This window comes from Euprymna scolopes, chromosome 19, assembly GCF_053919585.1.
Source record: "Euprymna scolopes isolate OS-2025 chromosome 19, ASM5391958v1, whole genome shotgun sequence".
Classification (NCBI taxonomy): domain Eukaryota; kingdom Metazoa; phylum Mollusca; class Cephalopoda; order Sepiida; family Sepiolidae; genus Euprymna; species Euprymna scolopes.
Genome location: NC_136500.1, coordinates 139,651,102 through 139,661,765, shown reverse-complemented (window position 1 = coordinate 139,661,765; position 10,664 = coordinate 139,651,102).

Genomic DNA, 10,664 nt, shown 5'->3' with positions numbered 1-10,664 from the left:
ATGTCTGCTGTGGAACTGGCTCGTCTAAATCCATATTGTTTGTCAGTCAGTAGTTTAGCATCTGTAAGATGATGGACTAGAGCATGGTTAATTATGGTCTCAAATATTTTGGCAAAAAGTGGGAGGAGGCTAATGGGGCGATAATTTGATGGGTCTGTCCTTTCGCCAGAATTCTTGAATACTGGTACAACAGAAGCAGTTTTCCAACAGCCCGGAAAGCAAGCTTCATTAAGACATTTGTTGTAGAGTTTGGAGAGAACTGGAGCTACTTCGGCTGAGCACTTTTTTAATAGCACAGCTGGGATAAGATCAGGTCCACATGCTTTTGAGGTGTCAAGGTTTTTTATGATAGCATGCACCTAAGCATTGTTGCTTATTTTCTTATTTTAGCATGACAAGTAAGTACATCAAAATGTTTTACTGGAAATACAAATTTTAATTGTGACTAATAGCAAATAGGCACTTAAAAAAATCATGATCATGCATTTAGTTAAAAACAAAGTAAATATATGTTAGCGATTTGTGCCATTCATTTATTTCTTTTCCATTTATTTAATCAGTCATCCAATTTCAGATTCATTTATTTATTGTAATTTATTATATTAAAAAAACAAAACAAAACAAAAACTTTTTACCCTGTCTTGTATTCTTCGCTGCCAAGCGCTCGGCCCCAGTCCTCTCGCCTTCAATTTTTTTAAATAATATCTTTTTAGCGAGGCTAATTCATTTATGTGTAAATTAAAGCATATCAAACTACATAAAGATATTTTTAAAATATGTAAACATAATCATATTTATTTAAAAATCAGTTTATGGATTTTCTTATTTATTATATTCAAACAATATTTAATTTTCATTATTATTTATTTATTTATTTATTCATTTATTATTATTATTATTATTATTATTATTATTATTATTATTATTATTATTATTATTATTATTTCATTATATTATTATTATTTTATTTATTTATTATATTTATTTCTGTAACAATCAATTTACGGATTTTCTTACATTTTCGGCGCGATCTTCACATTGAATAACACCATTTACGTCAGACTAATTTAAAAACCGGAAGTTGTTTGGGGTTTGTATTACTGTACACATAGATTCGAAAAAGTTGTCAAAAAACAAATATATAACAAATAAATGTTATCAAAGGCAAGATAAGTTACTTTTCTACATAACTGAATTATTGTCTAGTGTTTTTATTTAATGTAACATGTTTATTCAGCTCGAAAAAAAACATAGTGTTTACCGATGTGTTGGAAAATTTAAAATGACACCCAACTCTTTCTTAGACACGGTAAGGTTTGGAAAAAGAGTTATAAATAAAAAACTAGCAAAGTACTGTTAGAAACTCCCCCAATATATGTTACCGTAACATAGGCTGACATATATTCGGTGGGTTTTAAACAGTATTTTGCATTTTTTTAAAAATCCTTTTCACAAACTTATCATCTCAAAGAGAGAGAGAGAGAGAGAGAGAGAGAGAGAGAGAGAGAGAGAGAGAGAGAGAGAGAGTCGAGCGCCATTTTGAATTTTCTGATACATCGGTAAACACTGTATATTTTCCAAGCTGAATAAACATGTCACATTAAATAAAAACACTAAAAAATTATCCAGTTAGGTAGAAAAGTAACTTATCTTGCCTTTGATAACATTTACTTGTTATATATTTGTTTTTTTTTGACAACTTTTTCGAATCTATGTGTACAGTAATACAAACCCGTTGTTTGGATTGAATAAATACGCTAGATCGCCCAAGTATTTTATACAAATAAATTTCCGAAGGTGGTATGTGTTAATTTTGTTAACTTATCTTATTACTATCATTTCTTTTGTGTAGGTTAGACTATCTATATATTAATACGAAAGCGCGTGTGTTCGTTTGTGTATCACGATTACATCTGTGTCGTTTAATTATGTTCTATTTCTTGTCATAAATAATTTTATCAAGAATTTTCATAAGTTTTTGTTTCGGTTTTGATTATGGCTGAAAGAATAGGTGTGTCAGAAATTTCGTGAAAAATATTGAATAATTCCACCCCGTCTTTCCAAGCTTATAACTCCTCGAAGAATGTATTATTTTTTTCAATTAAAGGAGCAAGGCCAAGGTTTCATTAAAAAACAAAACAAAAACAAACAACGTGTTTAAAAAAAAAAGGTTTTAAACTTCGGACTTTACAGGTAAATTTCTAAAAAACACTACTTTTTTGTTTTAAATTTGAATATATTATTTATTGATTTTTTATCTTCAATTTGTGATGTATAAAACTTTGGTAAGTAAATTAATTATTTACTTTTTAATAGACACTTGAAAATGAGGGGGCGTGAATTAAAAGAACGTTTGTCTAAAATATTATATTCGGTGTATTGGAAAGAGCATAAAATTTCACATTGACCCTGAAAATATCGTAAAAATAGAATCAATAAAAAAATTTTGATAGATTTTTAAAGTTTAAAAATTGAAAAATACTGAACTCGTAAAATTCAATTAATTTCATTACGTAAAAAAAAGTTGTTTTATTACTTTTAAAACAACTTTAATAGTTTATTTTGGAAGTATAATCCATAAAGAAAATAAACAAACCACTTTTAAAAGAGAAATTACGAGTTTTTTTGTATTTTTTTCGCAGTTTCGTGTTAGGGGTGTCAAAAATTCCTACAAAAATTCTGATACACCTACTGAAGGAACTATATATATATATATATATATATATATATATATATATATATATATATATATCATAAGTTTTTATTTCGGTTTCGATTAAAGCTAATGCACTCAAGTCATGGATATATTTTTTATTTTTGAAATCGCAATTTTATAATGTATCAAAATCGATAGAACATTAACTCTATAGATAATATATACGAAATCTGCAAGAATTAAAATATCATATTTAAGCGTATTTTACGACCGGGCTTTACCGGGCGTTCGAACTAGCTTTGATAAATACTTTTGCAGTTTTATCAAAAAAGCTATAAAAATATCAGAGCGTCTCCATTTACACTGAACATTTACAGAATGCCAACATCAATATATTACATATGAATGAGTCCTCTGTTTTTTTTTTTTTTCTTAGAAGAAATTATTTGTTGAGATTTTATTATCTCCCTTGCCGGTGCAACCTAAAATATTCCCCTGTAAAAATTCTTTTTTATCTATAAGAAAGAAAGACTATTTTTAGGATTGGATTTTTTTCGATTTTTGATACTTATCGGACGAATTTCTGTACAAAACATGGCTAAGAACACTGCCAGACATATAAATTAGCTTTGTGTGAAATTTGCAAAAGATAGGCTCAGCCGTTTCGGAACCTATAAGGGAGGAACTCATTCACACATGCACGCGCACAAATTGACTTTCATATAACAGTAGAAATATTTTTTTCTAAGACAATCAATAGCCCTTGTCTTATGGAAGCGCCATGCTTTGACAAGCTTCTGCGCTTGACCTTCACCCTTGATCTGAAATGAAGCACATACATCAAATCCAATGCCAAGGTCGCTGGAAAAATGCTTGGATCATTGTACCGCTCTAGTAGGTGTCTCACTTCTGACGTAATCCCCTACCTGTATAAGAGCCAAGTACGTCCTAGATCTGGACAGGAGCAGCTCGGAGCTCCCTATACTGTCTTGATAGAGAGAAATTATTTGTTTCACGAAATTAAAAAAATATATTTTTTTATTTGCATTCGATAGTTTTTACAGGTGAAATTTCAAACGATTTCCGAAATTATTTCTTAATATTTTAATGATTGAATTTTTCAAGGTTCGTGAAAAAAAAATGTGGAAGATTCAGTCTTAAAACTTATTATGATAACGTCGCCGATAAAAATCGTAACGTTACTCGTTTCTTTTGTTAGAACAAAAAATAATTTCTAAACCAAGTAACTTAAGATTAAAGAGTAAATTAAATTTCCTTGTGAACGGCATGGTTTACAATCTGTTAATATTAAATGAAAATGTGACTTTTAGTCCATGAAAAAATTTTGTATGGAAAATAAATTTCCGATAGAGTTTATTTAGTTAAGATTAAAAAAAAATCTTAGTTTTAGGAATTAAAGATTTATATTTCCTAGAATACAGAGAAATTTTATAAAAATAATCAAAATATTACTTTTTGCGAATTACAAATTAAAATATTGAAATTTAATACTACAGAAATTCTGTCAGTTAACGGGTTCCATATCAAACCGGAAGTTAATTGTTTTAGTTGCTGTCTGTTAAAATATGATATCCTATCTATATATGTCTTTTTCATAATATTTCAAGCTAAAGGTATAATGAGTTAACAAAAACTTTAAAAAGATATAATGTACATTTGTACTAAGTTTTTTTTCCCTGTTTTTAATGTTTATAAGACTCGTTTTTCGTATATATGCGACGCCATTGTTATATTCGCATTTTTGTTTTTGTTTGTGACGTTCAAATCAAATTTCATCCATTTTATTCAGTGTAAAATAAAGAATGTTTATATGCGATTAAAACCTTGATCCTTCCTCTTCAATATAGAGTAAAAATTACGATAAATTAATTTCATTTTACTACATTTTACTTGTATTTTTTATTATGGGTGTTGAAAATTACCGTCATACTTAATTATATTTGATGTTATTAATTGTAACACCGACAGCTCAAACCGATCATCAGTAAATAATTAGACAACTTCCGATTAAAACATGATCTATTTAATATAGGTTATGTTACAAAAGGCTACTATACGACACATATGAAAAAAAAAACCACATTGAATGATTTACTTATATCTATAATATATGTATTCAGTGGAAATAAGGATAGCTAAAAACTTGAGTTATATTACACTTTACGTCATTATTATCAATACTAATGTTGGTATAAAATAAATACGAAACTGTGGATGTTAAACAGATGGTTCCCTCTTACAAAATACACCCTTTTGTCGAAGATGTCTGATAGGGTCTTGCACCAACAGCTTTATATCGACACGTAATGAAAGGTGCCTTGTGGCTGATAATCAGATCGCACAACAGAATAATTCCTCACTGTAAACGCCAAACAACAACAACAACAACAATAACAGTAACGTTTATATGCTTGCCTTATATGGGACAGTCGTAAGCAAATCAGTCGATTCGAGTTCAATTCTTACTAAATTCGACGCAGTTTTTAAAAATATTTTACTTCAGTTAGTTTGAAGAGATCAAGCCCCCACCCCTATAGAGATAACACTTGATTCTACTATGCGTTAAATTATATATATATATATATATATATATATATATATATATATATATATATATATATATATTGATTTAAAAATAATATTAAATTATTTTTTAAAAGCAATATATATGCTGCTCCCCATTTGGGGGTACCAAATTGGTCAAAGGAAAAATTATTCCCAACTCGCATTTAGGTGAAAAAAAAAATGCCCATTCGTATAAATAATTGCATTCATTCCAAAACGTATCGCAAGGAAAAACAAAAAACATAAAATAACACACACACACACACACACACACACACACACACACACACACACACACACACACACACACACACATATATATATATATATATATATATATATATATATTATAGCAGTATAGTTTAGTTTCCTAGAAGTACATCCACTGAAACAACATGTGTCTACCTAAAAGTGCTCAATGAGTTAACAGAGCAGGTATATTTAATTTATTTATACAGACATTGATGGCTACATATGTGCATACATGTTTCTGTAATCACGCGTTATTGGGGAGATTACGTCTTCAGGCCAAGAATTTCTCCTTTCTTTCCTTGAGGCGTAATCTCCCCAATAACGGGTGATTACAGAAACATGTATGCACATATGTAGCCATCAATGTTTGTATAAATAAATTATATATATATATATATATATATATATATTTATATATAGTTATTATATTTTTTAACTTTGTATATATTTTCTCATAACCAAAATAATATAAGAGATTATTAGAAAACTAGCGGGGGTACCCGGCGTTGCCCGAGTGTTTGTTTCCAGGACGGGGGGAGTTTTAAAAAATGTTATGGTAGGTAAGTAGGAAGGATCAAACCCGGAGTCATGAGTAAAAGTAGGAAAATAAAGTGTGAAAAAAACAAAACAAAAACATCTGCAACGTTAACAGTTCGGCCACCAAGAAAAGTCCATTCCAGTTGTTTAGGAAAAAAAAAAAAAAAAAACGACTACGGTAGGTCGGCGCGAACGTGAAAATATAATGTGAATTGTCCAGCACGCTAACCACTACGCCACAGAGCACTGCAGCTTAGTCTAGTGATTTTAAATAACTTCACATGAAAGAACTACGAAGCCAAACCGGTGTTCTCTTCTCAACTGTTCCTTGTGAACGATCCCCAAACGGTGTTAAGTGGTGGCAGGGGGAGGAGGAATTTATTAGAGAGGAAATATTTTACCACTTCCATTGATCTTAACCGATTTTGGCCGTGACTTCTCAGCAGAAAAAGTATAGAAATCTAAGATTATCGAGGAATTTGAGAAATAATAAGCCTATAACACACCTCAGATATTGTTCTGCCGTTTGCGCATATTATATTTGCATGAAATATCTTGATTTTTAATCCTATTAAGGTCAAAATCAGACGCGAAAAAATGAGTTCATTTTATTTATATAGAGAATAGAGAAGAAGAGAAGAGATAAGAACGTAAATAAATAGATAAAATATTAATAACAAAGAAGGGGGGGGATAAGTAGTATGTATAGTGGATTCGTCCAAATTATATAAATGCTGTAGATTTGTAAAATAAAAAAAAAGTTTTTAGAGACAACGATGAATGACGCAGTAAAAATGGTAATAACATGAATAGGTTAGCATAATTAAGCTAAAAAAAAAAAAAATGGATTCATTATCCGGAATATTTTTCGTTCTTTTATTTTGTGGGGGTGCTTGATCAACACTGCTGGGAAGCCATGATTTAATATACTATTTTATTTTTAAATCCTCGAAGCAGTGTTTCATGGTAAACAACTGATGATCCCTGAAAATGTAGGACTATTGTCAGTCCGAAAAAGCAGTCTTGTTCAGCGATTGCAGGAAATTAAATAACTTACTGACAAAATATTTTTTCAACGAAGGATTAAAAAGTAAATTTTTATAATTTTTTTTATATAGTTCTTAATGACAAAAAGATTCCAAGACTCACTCTCTCTCTCTCTCTCTCTCTCTCTCTCTCTCTCTCTCTCTCTCTCTCTCTTTTTTTCTCTCTGCATTTTTATATATATGAACGCTTCCTTCAGTGTTGACAGACTATGGATACCCACTGTAAAGGTTGCCTGTCCGTGAAATTTTTGTGGCAAGAGTTGCGCAATCTCCAACCACACCTCTCATGATTCGACATTGTTGAATACCAGTGGCAAGTGGAGGTTCAGGACAATTGGAAACAATGCCGAGATAAGCGGAAAACACATACAGCGTCTAGAATTCCCAAATGGTCACCCATCAGGTACTAGCCAGACTCAACGTTGCTTACATACATACATACATGATGATTGCAACGTCTTGTTAGACGAGTGCCACTCCCTCAGACATTTAAAATCCATGAGCTCAAATGCCTGAGGGAGTATCTATACAAAGATGATGTTACAGAGTCTTAGCTTTGTACGACAGCTAAGTCTCTCTCTCGGTTCAAAATGTTGAGATCCAGCAACAAGCAAGAGCAAGATAGCCAGCAACAAATTAAACTGCAGACCAGCTTAATGCGGGTACTGGTCTCCCGCTTTATGGTTTTTTAAATCAGAAATTTGCTTCTCCTAGAAAGGTTGCCTTCACCACGGCTTACGGGAGCCCTCTCCACCCCAATACACACATACACACACACAAATATACACAGTGCTAGTTGGCCGTTGACCCAGAAAAAGAGTTCATTCGCCCTTTGGAACGTCTTGTTTTTAATCCTCCAGGGAGACTAGCCGCCCTCCTCACCAAACAAGTCTGGTGGGGAACCAGTTTAGTCGCCGGTGACCCGACCATAAGGCAGGTAGTACTGAGTTACATGGTACCAGTAGCATATGACATGACCTGACACACATACATACATACATACATACATACATACATACATACATACATACATACGTACATACATACGTACTATTGTGTGTGTGTGTGTGTGTGTGTTTCTTTTAGATATTTCATTAGACCAGTTGGGAGGTAATGATGATTCAATGGTTAATGACACCAACTGACTGTGTCACAAGTTCGAATCCAGTTCGTCCCATGAAAATAATTTTTACTTAGGATGTTGGAAATCATCTCGTGGTCCCTCCTATAAATATTCGATGTCTTTCTAGAAAGAATTATGACTAGAAAAAATATCAGAGAAACCAATGCTAACACTAGAATCTTCGGATACATACGACATGATTACGGCGATTAAACATGTTGCCTCTACCCCAACCGGTATAATGCTTATTTCTTTCAACAATGATATTATTTTCAAGTCATTCTTCAGATCCTGATATTTCGTTGTTTCGCGTTCAGCTCCGTTTACGTCATAGTCGTTCGGGACAATTATATTGATGATGAGAGCAATTCGTTTAGACCTTTTGTTCTACATCGCAATATCTGGTGTTATGATTTGTCTTTGATATATCTGTCTGTATGTCTTTGTCGTAGAACATTTTTTTCCGATCGTTATTATGGTTCACGTTCCCAGACGTTTCTGAAATTTTTTTTTTTTTTGCTTATTCCTATTATTTGGATTCATCGAACTACTGTTCATCTTGAGTGTGATTTTCACAACGTTTTGGCCGATGTAATTTCCTACCTTCTTCAGGTGTATCTTGTCGAATTTGGGATTTTTTTCTGTCAAACTCGGGAATTTGGACGGAATTTCGAGCGGAACTCTTTATTTACTTCATAGGGGTAGCGTGTTCTTATTCCACCAGCCACGACTGAATAGGTCCGAAGTAATTCGCAATTGTATTTTTCGGTCGCCCACACTGAAGATTGAACCTTCAACCTTTAAGAGAATTGATTTTTCCAAATACTCTAACCACTGCGCCACGGGCCCTTGCGCAATGGTTAGAGTACTTGGAGTTTTCTCGGAAACAATTAGGCCGATCTGGCTGATATCTTTTTATGGATCTTTGCATAAAACTGAATTTAACTTAATATAGCTCACACTTGAGTTCTTAGCAGTCGGGTACTAAATTTCATAATGATCGTTTAATTATTTTGGGAGTGAACTGTGCAGATACAAATATATAAATATATGAAGATTCCTAATTTTATAAAGATAGAGATCTATCTATCTATCTATCTATCTATCTATCTATCTATCTATCTATCTATCTATCTATCTATCTATCTATCTATACACACATATATATCAATATAGATCCACACACGCGCTTGTCATGTTAGATCTCAGCAAACAGAAGCTTCTTGGGCAGTCTGTAGTCTGGCATGCGGGCTACATGACTAACCCAACGAAGTTGAACCTTCATCAGGATAGTGGAGATGTTTGGGAGTCCAGCACGAGTGAGGACTTCTGTGGTACCCTTTCCTGCCAGCCTATGTCAAACAGTTTCCTTAGTCTTGATAGTGTGGAAATGATTTAATTTTCTAGCGTGCCGTTAGTAGACAGTTCACGACTTACATCCATAGCGTAAGGTGGCGAGTATGACAGCTTTATAGATTTTGATCTTTGTTATGGAGGTGGTGCCTTTTCTGTCTTATACATTCTTGTGGAGTCTGCCAAAGTCAGTGCTTGCTTTAGCGAGTCTGGTGTTGATTTTATCATTGCGGGAGAGTGTACTGCCAAAGTAGGTGAACTTGTCAACTGCACTGAGTCTTTGCACCCCGATGGAAATATTGGGTTCTGCATATGGTTTTCTTGGTACTGATTGTAAGACCAAAGTTCTCATAAACCCCCGAGAATGTTTGCACTGTGTTGCATGCCTGCCCCAGAGATAGCGTTAAGGGCAACACTCGTCAGAAAACAAAAAGTCATTTACAGTGTCTGTTGTAATCTTAGATTTTGTTTGTAGGTTCCTGATGTTGAAAACCGTCAGTCAAATCTGTACCCAATTTAAATGCCCACTTCAGCGTCTCCGAAGGCATTCATCAACATCGCAGAGAACATAATGATGAAGAGGGTGGGAGCCAAGACACATCCCTGTTTAACTCTGTGACTTTTAAAGGTTATAGGTCTCCCCACTATCTAGCACTCTGGCTAACATTCCATCATGAAACTAACGTATGATGGGAATGAATTTTCTAGGATACCCATACTTTGTCATTATTCTACAGAGGCTTTTTCTGCTTACATTGTCAAAGGCTTTGGTTAGATCGACATAGGTGGAGTATACCTTTCTTGGGGCTGCTTGGCGGCAAACACCATATCAGTAGTACCACGATCCACACGGAATCCACCGGCTCTTCAGCAAGAGGTCTTTTTTTTCATATGAAATGTGAGCCTCTTCAGTATTACTCTGGCCAGTACCTTACCTGCGATGCATAACAGGGTTATTCCCGGGTGGTTATCGCTAGCCGGGTGGTTACCTTCATGCTTGCATAGATGTATGACGAAGGCATCTTTAAAGTCTTGGGGAAGTACCTCTTTCTGCCAGATGATGTGGAAAAGCTGATGGAGTTTTTCAGTCAGGGTCTTACCGCCCTCTTTA